Source organism: Pseudophryne corroboree, chromosome 1, assembly GCF_028390025.1.
Source record: "Pseudophryne corroboree isolate aPseCor3 chromosome 1, aPseCor3.hap2, whole genome shotgun sequence".
NCBI classification, from domain to species: domain Eukaryota; kingdom Metazoa; phylum Chordata; class Amphibia; order Anura; family Myobatrachidae; genus Pseudophryne; species Pseudophryne corroboree.
The window spans coordinates 1113594285-1113608309 of NC_086444.1; the positions used below are offsets into that span (position 1 = coordinate 1113594285).

A 14025-nucleotide genomic window follows, 5' to 3' on the forward strand; every position below is an offset into this window, starting at 1 on the left:
CGGGCAGCGGCGCTGAGGGGAAGTAGCCGAAGCCGGCCAGCTGTGCTGTGAGGCGGGAACCGGCCAGCCGTCCTGTCATCAGGCTGAAGCCGGATCTGGGCGCCATCGGAGTGAGGGGGAGGGCGGGCGGAAGGCGGCCAGACGTGATATCATTATGCGGGAGCCGGCCAGGCGCACTTGTCAGGGGGCGGGAGCTGGCGGGTCATGCGGGAGACGGGAGCCGCAGCCGGACAGCTACACTATCAGAGGCAATGGAGAAGGTGCCCCCGTCACTGCTGGAGCCCGGCGGCATCCGACTCCATTGCCTCCCAGACTTCCGCCACTGCTCATCAGGCTTTTGCAGAAGAAGCTGGAGAGATTGAAGGAGGAGCTAAAACAGAGCGATTCCGCTAGGCATGTGGGACTTGTGGATGGAGCCCTTAATTCGCTTAACCAGGATTCACGGGTGGTCAATCTGTTGAAATCAGAGCACTACATTTTGGCCACCATGCTCGATCCTAGATTTAAAACCTACGTTGTATCTCTCTTTCCGGCAGACACAAGTCTGCAGAGGTTCAAAGACCTGCTGGTGAGAAAACTGTCAAGTCAAGCGGAATGTGACCCGTCAACAGCTCCTCCTTCACATTCTCCCGCAACTGGGGCTGCGAGGAAAAGGCTAAGAATTCCGAGCCCACCCGCTGGCGGTGATGCAGGGCAGTCTGGAGCGAGTGCTGACATCTGGTCCGGACTGAAGGACCTGCCAAAGATTACTGACATGTCGTCTACTGTCACTGCATATGATTCTGTCACCACTGAAAGAATGGTGGAGGATTATATGAGTGACCGCATCCAAGTAGGCACGTCAGACAGTCCGTACGTATACTGGCAGGAAAAAGAGGCAATTTGGAGGCCCTTGCACAAACTGGCTTTATTTTACCTAAGTTGCCCCCCCTCCAGTGTGTACTCCGAAAGAGTGTTTAGTGCAGCCGCTCACCTTGTCAGCAATCGGCGTACGAGGTTACTTCCAGAAAATGTGGAGAAGATGATGTTCATCAAAATGAATTATAATCAGTTCCTCCGTGGAGACATTCACCAGCAATTGCCTCCAGAAAGTACACAGGGACCTGAGATGGTGGATTCCAGTGGGGACGAATTAATAATCTGTGAGGAGGGGGATGTACACAGTGAAAGGGGTGAGGAATCGGACGATGAGGAGGTGGACATCTTGCCTCTGTATAGCCAATTTGTGCAAGGAGAGATTGATTGCTTCTTTTTTGGTGGGGGCCCAAACCAACCAGTCATTTCAGTCACAGTTGTGTGGCAGACCCTGTCGCTGAAATGATGGGTTTGTTAAAGTGTGCATGTCTGTTAAAGTGTGCATGTCCTGTTTATACAACATAAGGGTGGGTGGGAGGGCCCAAGGACAATTCCATCTTGCACCTCTTTTTTCTTTCATTTTTCTTTGCATCATGTGCTGTTTGGGGACTATTTTTTGAAGTGCCATCCTGTCTGACACTTTAGTGCCACTCCTAGATGGGCCAGGTGTTTGTGTCAGCCACTTGGGTCGCTTAGCTTAGTCACACAGCGACCTCATTGCGCCTCTTTTTTTCTTTGCATCATGTGCTGTTTGGGGACTATTTTTTTGAAGTGCCATCCTGTCTGACACTGCAGTGCCACTCCTAGATGGGCCAGGTGTTTGTGTCGGCCACTTGGGTCGCTTAGTTTAGTCACACAGCTACCTCATTGCGCCTCTTTTTTTCTTTGCATCATGTGCTGTTTGGGGACTATTTTTTTGAAGTGCCATCCTGTCTGACACTGCAGTGCCACTCCTAGATGGGCCAGGTGTTTGTGTCGGCCACTTGGGTCGCTTAGCTTAGTCACACAGCTACCTCATTGCGCCTCTTTTTTTCTTTGCATCATGTGCTGTTTGGGAACTATTTTTTTGAAGTGCCATCCTGTCTGACACTGCAGTGCCACTCCTAGATGGGCCAGGTGTTTGTGTCGGCCACTTTGGTCGCTTAGCTTAGTCACACGGCTACCTCATTGCGCCTCTTTTTTTCTTTGCATCATGTGCTGTTTGTGGACAATTTTTTTAAAGTGCCATCCTGTCTGACACTGCAGTGCCACTCCTAGATGGGCCAGGTGTTTGTGTCGGCCACTTGGGTCGCTTAGCTTAGTCACACAGCTACCTCATTGCGCCTCTTTTTTTCTTTGCATCATGTGCTGTTTGGGGACAATTTTTTTTAAATCTGCCATCCTGTCTGACACTGCAGTGCCACTCCTAGATGGGCCAGGTGTTTGTGTCGGCCATTTGGGTCGCTTAGCTTAGTCACACAGCTACCTCATTGCACCTCTTTTTTTCTTTGCATCATGTGCTGTTTGGGGACTATTTTTTTGAAGTGCCATCCTGTCTGACACTGCAGTGCCACTCCTAGATGGGCCAGGTGTTTGTGTCGGCCACTTGGGTCGCTTAGCTTAGTCACACAGCTACCTCATTGCGCCTCTTTTTTTCTTTGCATCATGTGCTGTTTGGGGACAATTTTTTTAATCTGCCATCCTGTCTGACACTGCAGTGCCACTCCTAGATGGGCCAGGTGTTTGTGTCGGCCATTTGGGTCGCTTAGCTTAGTCACACAGCTACCTCATTGCGCCTCTTTTTTTCTTTGCATCATGTGCTGTTTGAGGACTATTTTTTTTTGAAGTGCCATCCTGTCTGACACTGCAGTGCCTCTCCTAGATGGGCCAGGTGTTTGTGTCGGCCACTTGGGTCGCTTAGCTTAGTCACACCGCTACCTCATTGCGCCTCTTTTTTTCTTTGCATCATGTGCTGTTTGGGGACTATTTTTTTGAAGTGCCATCCTGTCTGACACTGCAGTGCCACTCCTAGATGGGCCAGGTGTTTGTGTCGGCCACTTGGGTCGCTTAGCTTAGTCACACAGCTACCTCATTGTGCCTCTTTTTTTCTTTGCATCATGTGCTGTTTGTGGATAATTTTTTTAATCTGCCTTCCTGTCTGACACTGCAGTGCCACTCCTAGATGGGCCAGGTGTTTGTGTCGGCCACTTGGGTCGCTTAGCTTAGTCACACAGCTACCTCATTGCGCCTCTTTTTTTCTTTGCATCATGTGCTGTTTGGGGACAATTTTTTTTAATCTGCCATCCTGTCTGACACTGCAGTGCCACTCCTAGATTGGCCAGGTGTTTGTGTCGGCAATTTGGGTCGCTTAGCTTAGTCACACAGCTACCTCATTGCGCCTCTTTTTTTCTTTGCATTATGTGCTGTTTGGGGACAATTTTTTTAATCTGCCATCCTGTCTGACACTGCAGTGCCACTCCTAGATGGGCCAGGTGTTTGTGTCGGCCATTTGGGTCGCTTAGCTTAGTCACACAGCTACCTCATTGCGACTCTTTTTTTCTTTGCATCATGTGCTGTTTGGGACAATTTTTTTAATCTGCCATCCTGTCTGACACTGCAGTGCCACTCCTAGATGGGCCAGGTGTTTGTGTCGGCCACTTGGGTTGCTTAGCTTAGTCATCCAGCGACCTTGGTGCAAATTTTAGGACTAAAAATAATATTGTGAGGTGTTCAGAATAGACTGGAAATGAGTGTAAATTATGGTTATTGACGTTAATAATACTATGGGATCAAAATGACCCCCAAATTCTATGATTTAAGCTGTTTTTGAGGGTTTTTTGTAAAAAAAACACCTGAATCCAAAACACACCCGAATCCGACAAAAAATTTTCAGGGAGGTTTTGCTAAAACGCGTCCGAATTCAAAACACGGCCGCGGAACCGAATCCAAAACCAAAACACAAAACCCGAAAAATTTCCGGTGCACATCACTAGAATGTAGATAGATGACACACATTATCAAAAAGCTTATTGCATGCATACGCTGAGTCGAATGTATCTCAAGTTAGCTTACATCCAACGGAAACACAGCAGCAGTTGCATCATGTCAGGCATAAGAAACACACAGCTCAGAAGTGGCATACAGAACGCATACAGAATACAGTGACACAGCTCAGAAGTGGCAAACAGAACGCATACAGAATACAGTGACACAGCTCAGAAGTGGCATACAGAACGCATATAGAATACAGTGACACAGCTCAGAAGTGGCATACAGAACGTATGCAGAATACAGTGACACAGCTCAGAAGTGGCATACAGAACACATACAGAATACAGTGACACAGCTCAGAAGTGGCATACAGAACACATACAGAATACAGTGACACAGCTCAGAAGTGGCATACAGAACACATACAGAATACAGTGACACAGCTCAGAAGTGGCATACAGAACACATACAGAATACAGTGACACAGCTCATAAGTGGCATACAGAACACATACAGAATACAGTGACACAGCTCAGAAGTGGCATACAGAACACATACAGAATACAGTGACATAGCTCAGAAGTGGCATACAGAACACATACAGAATACAGTGACACAGCTCAGAAGTGGCATACAGAACACATACAGAATACAGTGACACAGCTCAGAAGTGGCATACAGAACACATACAGAATACAGTGACACAGCTCAGAAGTGGCATACAGAACACATACAGAATACAGTGACACAGCTCAGAAGTGGCATACAGAACACATACAGAATACAGTGACACAGCTCAGAAGTGGCATACAGAACACATACAGAATACAGTGACATAGCTCAGAAGTGGCATACAGAACGCATACAGAATACAGTGACACAGTTCAGAAGTGGCATATAGAATGTATACAGAATACAGTGACACAGCTCAGAAGTGGCATACAGAACGCATACAGAATACAGTGACACAGCTCAGAAGTGGCATACAGAATACAGTGACACAGCTCAGAAGTGGCATACAGAACACATACAGAATACAGTGACACAGTTCAGAAGTGGCATACAGAACGCATACAGAATACAGTGACACAGCTCAGAAGTGGCATACAGAATACAGTGACACAGTTCAGAAGTGGCATACAGAACGCATACAGAATACAGTGACACAGCTCAGAAGTGGCATACAGAACACATACAGAATACAGTGACACAGCTCAGAAGTGGCATACAGAACACATACAGAATACAGTGACACAGCTCAGAAGTGGCATACAGAACACATACAGAATACAGTGACACAGCTCAGAAGTGGCATACAGAACACATACAGAATACAGTGACATAGCTCAGAAGTGGCATACAGAACGCATACAGAATACAGTGACACAGTTCAGAAGTGGCATATAGAATGTATACAGAATACAGTGACACAGCTCAGAAGTGGCATACAGAACGCATACAGAATACAGTGACACAGCTCAGAAGTGGCATACAGAATACAGTGACACAGCTCAGAAGTGGCATACAGAACACATACAGAATACAGTGACACAGTTCAGAAGTGGCATACAGAACGCATACAGAATACAGTGACACAGCTCAGAAGTGGCATACAGAATACAGTGACACAGTTCAGAAGTGGCATACAGAACGCATACAGAATACAGTGACACAGCTCAGAAGTGGCATACAGAACACATACAGAATACAGTGACACAGCTCAGAAGTGGCATACAGAACACATACAGAATACAGTGACACAGCTCAGAAGTGGCATATAGAACGCATACAGAATACAGTGACACAGCTCAGAAGTGGCATACAGAACACATACAGAATACAGTGACACAGCTCAGAAGTGGCATACAGAACACATACAGAATACAGTGACACAGCTCAGAAGTGGCATACAGAACACATACAGAATACAGTGACACAGCTCAGAAGTGGCATACAGAACACATACAGAATACAGTGACACAGCTCAGAAGTGGCATACAGAACGCATACAGAATACAGTGACAGCTCAAAAGTGGCATACAGAATACAGTGACACGGCTCAGAAGTGGCATACAGAACACATACAGAATACAGTGACATAGCTCAGAAGTGGCATACAGAACGCATACAGAATACAGTGACACAGCTCAGAAGTGGCATACAGAACGCATACAGAATACAGTGACACAGCTCAGAAGTGGCATACAGAACGCATACAGAATACAGTGATACAGCTCAGAACTGGCATACAGAACACATACAGAATACAGTGACACAGCTCAGAAGTGGCATACAGAACGCATACAGAATACAGTGACACAGCTCAGAAGTGGCATACAGAAAGCATACAGAATACAGTGATACAGCTCAGAAGTGGCATACAGAACGCATACAGAATACAGTGACACAGCTCAGAAGTGGCATACAGAACGTATACAGAATACAGTGACACAGCTCAGAAGTGGCATACAGAACGTATACAGAATACAGTGACACAGCTCAGAAGTGGCATATAGAACGCATACAGAATACAGTGACACAGCTCAGAAGTGGCATACAGAACGCATACAGAATACAGTGACACAGCTCAGAAGTGGCATACAGAACGCATACAGAATACAGTGACACAGCTCAGAAGTGGCATACAGAACGCATATAGAATACAGTGACACAGCTCAGAAGTGGCATACAGAACGCATATAGAATACAGTGACACAGCTCAGAAGTGGCATATAGAACGCATACAGAATACAGTGACACAGCTCAGAAGTGGCATACAGAACGCATACAGAATACAGTGACACAGCTCAGAAGTGGCATACAGAACGCATATAGAATACAGTGACACAGCTCTGAAGTGGCATACAGAACGCATACAGAATACAGTGACACAGCTCAGAAGTGGCATACAGAACGTATACAGAATACAGTGACACAGCTCAGAAGTGGCATACAGAACACATACAGAATACAGTGACACAGCTCAGAAGTGGCATACAGAACGTATACAGAATACAGTGACACAGCTCAGAACTGGCATACAGAACGCATACAGAATACAGTGACACAGCTCAGAAGTGGCATACAGAACGCATATAGAATACAGTGACACAGCTCAGAAGTGGCATACAGAACGTATACAGAATACAGTGACACAGCTCAGAACTGGCATACAGAACGCATACAGAATACAGTGACACAGCTCAGAAGTGGCATACAGAACACATACAGAATACAGTGACACAGCTCAGAAGTGGCATACAGAACGTATACAGAATACAGTGACACAGCTCAGAACTGGCATACAGAACGCATACAGAATACAGTGACACAGCTCAGAAGTGGCATATAGAACGCATACAGAATACAGTGACACAGCTCAGAACTGGCATACAAAACGCATACAGAATACAGTGACACAGCTCAGAAGTGGCATACAGAACGTATACAGAATACAGTGACACAGCTCAGAAGTGGCATACAGAACGTATACCGAATACAGTGACACAGCTCAGAAGTGGCATATAGAATGTATACAGAATACAGTGACACAGCTCAGAAGTGGCATATAGAACGCATACAGAATACAGTGTCATGTCACAGCATATTGTCTCAACAGTGTTATTAATAGATGCAAGTTGAATGTTCCTTTTAAAATGTAATTAAATGCACACACAAATACAAATGAAATAAATAAATAAAACACAAACATCTGCTGGTTTCCGCTTTAAAGGTCAATTGGGAATCTCTTCTTCCTGCAGTAGTGCAAATGAAAATGTCAAATTAATTAATTCAAGGGAATAGATGGACATAATATTATATAATATTACAGCAAGGCTAATTCATTAGCTACTGGGGGTCCATTGAAAAGTGAGTAGATAGTGCTGTTGGTAGTCATCCTGATCATTGTATCATTAAACCTGATGCCTCCATGCGGTATGGTATCAGTATACCTATACGGTTGTGTATATTTTCTCTTCGTGATCAGGACCAGGAAGTGACATAACGAGAGGGCAGTAGATAACTTCCGCCCTTACAGCACCTAAATGTTTTATCCATTCTCCGTTTGTTTGAGGTTATTTTGTTGTATTTATTGGGGGTTTGCATAGAGGCAAAATACTGTTTGGTCTCTCTGGGGCACACTTTGATTACAATATGATGAAAAGATTATTTTTGATGGAAAATAAAACTTAACATGTAATGCTGTCTGTGGAATGGTGGTAGTATGGCGCCACAGGTGTATGTGAATGGAAAATGAATAAGGCTATGTATACAATTTGTGGACACTCCTTAAAGTATTTAAGGTGTCTGCTATCCCCCAAGTAAATTAAGGCAGTGATAAGCTGCCTCAGATTTATGGATAGAGAGATGGGGATGGGGGCACCAGCGACCGACGGTGTCAGAGATATATATTTAAAGATATTTAAAAAGAAGTGGCTGGATACAGTTTTAAGATTAAAAATTAAAATTACATTTATTTATAATAAGAATTGGGATATCAGACAATAAAAATGTAGGGTAAAAATGACATAAAAAGAGAACTGAGAAGGATAAAATAAGAAAAAAAATGCATAAAACATAAAACATAAAAATAAAATATAAAATACCGAGTATCAAGGTCTAATATAATAAAAGAATGGTGCTTATCTTTTAAAAAAATGGAGGGTCAGTTAGAGGTACTCCCAACGCGTTTCGTCCGTTCAGACTACCTAACCCCTTGAAGAAGTCTGAACGGACGAAACGCGTTGGGAGTACCTCTAACTGACCCTCCATTTTTTTAAAAGATAAGCACCATTCTTTTATTATATTAGACCTTGATACTCGGTATTTTATATTTTATTTTTATGTTTTATGTTTTATGCATTTTTTTTCTTATTTTATCCTTCTCAGTTCTCTTTTTATGTCATTTTTACCCTACATTTTTATTGTCTGATATCCCAATTCTTATTATAAATAAATGTAATTTTAATTTTTAATCTTAAAACTGTATCCAGCCACTTCTTTTTAAATATCTTTAAATATATATCTCTGACACCGTCGGTCGCTGGTGCCCCCATCCCCATCTCTCTATGTAATGCTGTCTATTTAAAATTTCAGAGCGATGAAAAAAATAAATGAACACAATAAAATGTTATTAAATAAGTGACTCCCAGTGTCTTCCTATAGTTAATGATATACTGTATACAGTCAATACCATCTATATTGCACCATAATGTGTATCATAACACGAAGAAAACAGCTTAGGAGTAAATAATGGTCAAGGTGACATTGATCAGAGCGAAAATCTCTGTTATTTTGTTCTCTTATCGTGAAATTCTGAAATTCATTAGAATTTTATATGAAGAGAACAAAAAATTGGGCTGTTCTTCTCACAGACCAGCAGTTCTTATGCTATTAGTACCTATACTTATTTTGTTTGTCTATTGATATATAATCGAAAGTGAGGTTTATATGAATTGATGTCTAAGAGAAAAAATAAGATTCAGAAAGGAAGGGTACCAAACACTTCTGCTTTTGCTCATCTGTTACCATCGAATGAGCAATGAGAGAGTGTGTTGCACCAAATTTTTGGTATTGAAGAAAGTAAAGTACACTTCTGCTTTCCCAGGTATATTGATAGTTCAGCTTGTACTATATGGTTCTACAGTACCCGATATTCCCAGAAGGTCCCCCTTTCTGGTACTGATCAGGCCCAACACTGCTTGGCTTCCAAAATTAGACGAGATCGGACATATCCAGTGTGGTATAACTGTAGATGATGGATGAGCGTCACTATTGATCACCTATAATTACCTGTATTGGATGAGAGAGTGTATGGTGAAAATATATGGGACAGGGTACAGTCCCAATAGAATGCAGGAAAACAGAGTACTGGAAAAGTGAGAGAGAAAAAAGGTGCGAAAAAAGTTGAGTATTACACTTCTGCTGTCCAATGGGAAGTCTCTGTTGTTTGCATCAACATTGCAGAGTACAACCCTATATTTGGATGAGAGAGTGTGGAATTCAGGAGGTATAGAAAGGAGTAAACAGAAGATTTCAAGTAATTTTAATGAAAGTTAGCCAAAACAAATAGTCAAGGGCTGAAAAATCATATCTTTATGCATCACACTTTTGCCTCTATGCAAAACCCCAATAAATCTAGTTTTTTTCTGAACTAATTTCTGGGGGCACCACCAACCAAGCATTAATTGGATTCTGACCCAAAGGGTTAACTTAATAGCTTTATGTTGGCTTAAGGTATTACTTCACTCATGATCTGGTAACCCTAATCCAGTGCAGATCCTAAACCCCTTACCCTATGTTATTTCGTTGTATCCATGCACCATTGGACTCTTGCGGGCTCACTTTGCTCGCCACGCTTCGGGCTTGGTGTCTCGCTTCGCTCGCCACAGGTTACTGTTCCAAATGGTTTGTGACATGGGAAAGGTCCTCTCCACGAAGGGAAACTAGATGCTACCGTACCTATACGCCCGGGGCCAGCCCCTCACCTGCACGTGTAACGTCATGACGTCAGAAAAAGGGACCAAGGACCAGGAGGTTGTGTGCCAGGAGATTCCTAAGGACACGGCTCTCCAGCCACCCTGCAAGCAGAGCCAGAGCAGTACTCACCAGGCGTCCCAAACCTGTTATGTCATTGTAGTGTTCTCAGCAGCTGGCAGGAGAGGCTTGGTGGCTGGCCAGATGCTCCAGCAGGGGGTATACACTGCAGGGTGTATGCCAGATTGTTTAGACTGCACTACTAACCACAGGCTGCCGATGAAGTCAGATGGAGGGGCCGTGGGTCAGCTGATGACACTGCTCACACGCCCCTCCGTATGGCCCTGCCTTCAAGCCAAATAAAAAGAGCAACCAGGGCAGCTAAAGAGGCAGCTATTGGCAGATCCTATATTTTATATAGGTGCCAGATGTGTGTGATGATAAGCCACACAGTAGATACCGTATATACTCGAGTATAAGTCGACCCGAATATAAGCCGAGGCACCTAATTCTACCACAAAAACCTGGGAAAACTTATTGACTCGAGTATAAGCCTAGGGTGGGAAATGCAGCTCTAGCCGTACACAGCCCTCAGTGCCAGATATGCCCTCATACTGCCAGATATGCCCTCATACTGCCAGATATGCCCCCACAGTGCCAGATATGCCCCCACACTGCCAGATATGCCCCCACACTGCCAGATATGCCCCCACACTGCCAGATATGCCCCCACACTGCCAGATATGCCCCACAGTGCCTGATGTGCCAGATATGCCCTCATGCTGCCACATATGTCCCTCATGCTGCCACATATGACCCTCATGCTGCCACATATGCCCCTCATGCTGCCACATATGCCCCTCATGCTGCCACATATGCCCCCTCATGCTGCCAGATATGCCCCCTCATGCTGCCAGATACGCCCCCTCATGCTGCCAGATACGTCCCCTCATGCTGCCAGATATGTCCCCTCATGATGCCACATATGCCCCCTCATGCTGCCAGATATGCCCCCTCATGCTGCCAGATATGCCCCCTCATGCTGCCAGATATGTCCCCTCATGCTGCCAGATATGTCCCCTCATGCTGCCAGATATGTCCCCTCATGATGCCACATATGCCCCCTCATGCTGCCAGATATGTCCCCTCATGCTGCCAGATACGTCCCCTCATGCTGCCACATATACCCCCTCATGCTGCCAGATATGCTCCCTCCCCAAGTGCCAGGTATGCCCCACAGTGTTGTTACTTACCCCTCCGTCGATCCCGCGCTGTCTTCTGGAGGGACACGAAGCGCACAGCACGCGCCTCTCCTGTGTCCCTCCTGCATCTTCGGCGGCCGCGGCAGGTCTATTAAAGGAAGTGCCGGTTCGTGATCAGAGGTCACGAACGGGTACTTCCTGTAATAGAACCGCCGCTGCTGCCGCCGGAGATGCAGGAGGGACACAGGAGAGCCGCGCGCTGTGCGCTTCGTGTCCCTCCTTCACACTGCTCTGCCTCTGCCTGTCACTGACTCGAGTATAAGCCGAGGTGGCTTTTTCAGCACAAAAAAAAGTGCTGAAAAAGTCGGCTTATACTCGAGTATATACGGTAACTTAAGCAGGTCTTAGATTTATTAACCAGGCAGACCAGGTTTACAGGATGGCACAGAGTTAATGCAGCAGGTATGTATAACAGACACTGTATATAAAGAATGTACCAGATCCAGCCAGGAATGTATAGGGGAGCGCAGGTGGTATGACAGGTGGGAGCACACACCAGTTTCTGTACATACAGTGGTGGCAGCAGAGTATGCCTCTATACATGCAGCAGTATAGCAGTGGCGGTACTCTGGAGTCACTGTCCTCTGTAACACGGTCTGTATGTGAGTATCGCTGGAGACTCCCAGGGGCATGTCCTTCTGGCATGGAGACCTGATCTGATGATGTGTGGATATGCCGCACATGTGCAGTAGCATGTAAGGTTGGAGGTCACGTCTCCAGCAGTCCATAGTCCTAGGGCTGTACAGAGAAAAAGCGCAGGGTGCTCTCTTTTGTAACACCACCCTCTCAGCCTTGCATCCTGAGCGGCGGCACCACTTATGCATGCCTAGTTATGGCCCTGCCTCCATGTCGAATTGTCCTTCATTAATGTGAGCACACCCACACTGTACTCAGCCGATGCCTGTCAGCCACCGTCTGCCCCATCCTCCACCTCTCCTGGTGTACGGAGGCACAAGTCAGCAATACAAGTCTATATATTTGGTGTGTATGCGCAGTATGAACATGTGCATCTTACTCAATAACGCAGATGTGCCTCATTGGCCACAGCACATTACGCAGCAGAGCACGTAAGTTGCACACATGCAGCTGTGTAAGTGGCCTTCTCCCCTCTCTACCCCCATATAAGCAAGACAGACAGATGGGCTTAGTGGAATACATCAAGAGCCATATGTCAAGGGCCGTGGCCAAACCAGAAGTGACCTCTATTTATCCTATGTAGTTATAGAATACACACTGCAGTAACAACTTATTTCTCTGTGTGATCAGGGTTACTCCTGTTTGGGTGCTGCTAGTAAACTTACGCACTAAAAATATTTTTAGCAGTTTAACACAGATTACATTTTAAGGTTATATCAATGTGCATGATCCATTGACATAATGTTTATGTAACAAAACTATATGTAACTGGTTTATATCTTCAGCTGTAGTAAAATCTTGTTATTCAACAATAAGTTGGAAATTACGGTTTTCCCAAAGCTGCCCGACCTGCCAGATATCTGCTGTGATTAGCCCTTAGACAAATTGGAAGATAATTAGCTGTCATCACATATCCTTCTGGAATGAGTAAGAGGCGTTCCTTGTGTCTGGTAGAGGGATGTCTGCTGCAGATTCATGCAGAGCTGTGCATAAATTAGGTTAAAGTCTTGGGTCTTGTCCAGCCCCAACCTACTGCTGATTTCTCATGAACCCTAAAGTCAGACTAAAAGTGCCGGCCGCTTCTAACACATTTCTTGGAAAATAAAAATCACACAGGAGCATAGAATGTCAGATAAAGACCAATTGCCCACTCATGTTCTGCACTTTACTCATTAATGGTTAATTCATAGGGCAGTCGGGTCCCAGGTATCTTACCATGTTAAATTAAAAGCTCTCAATAGGGATTTCATTTCCATTTGTCAAGAAATAATAACAATAAAAAAAGCTAAAACTATATTTAAAATGTTAAAAATTGAAAGAATAAAGCATTTGTTTTATTGATTATACGTACTCTTAGTGCCATTCTGAAATGTTTGTTATATATGTATCCCCTTGAAGACGCTATCTACAGTAACTCATCATTCTGCAGGTGCTACTGCAGGCAATAACGAGACCCCTTGATATATTAGAAGGAGCCTTATCAGTGGCGCAAACTCCCAATAAGGCTTATTGCCCTATGATAAATATGTGTTAGGATATGGTGCGCTCTGTACCTGTCTCCTTCTGTGTACCAGTCTATGGGCGCATCCTCTAGTGTTAGACTTCTAGTGCCAGGTGTCACTTGGAGGCGGAGTCATATGATGTAGTTCCTGTTCCTCCATCTCAGAGAGAGTGGGGAGAGTGTGACACACAGAGAGACAGAGTCCTGGTGTACAAGTGTGCAGAGCTGAGACTGGGAGCAGATCTCAGCTACAGAGACTCACAGTGTTCCAGTGCATGCATCATCTTCTCTACAGTGGGAGTCAGACTGCACGGCTGTGCAGTC

General features: G+C 44.9%; 1 protein-coding gene and 1 pseudogene across 2 annotated transcripts in view; one reads left to right on the forward strand and one right to left on the reverse strand.

Moving 5' to 3' along the window:
- Positions 1–14025, forward strand: part of NWD2 (NACHT and WD repeat domain containing 2) — a 375307-nt gene that overhangs the window by 39944 nt on the left and 321338 nt on the right. The gene's annotated exons all lie outside the window — the stretch shown is intronic.
- Positions 9464–9582, reverse strand: LOC134943608 (5S ribosomal RNA; annotated as a pseudogene).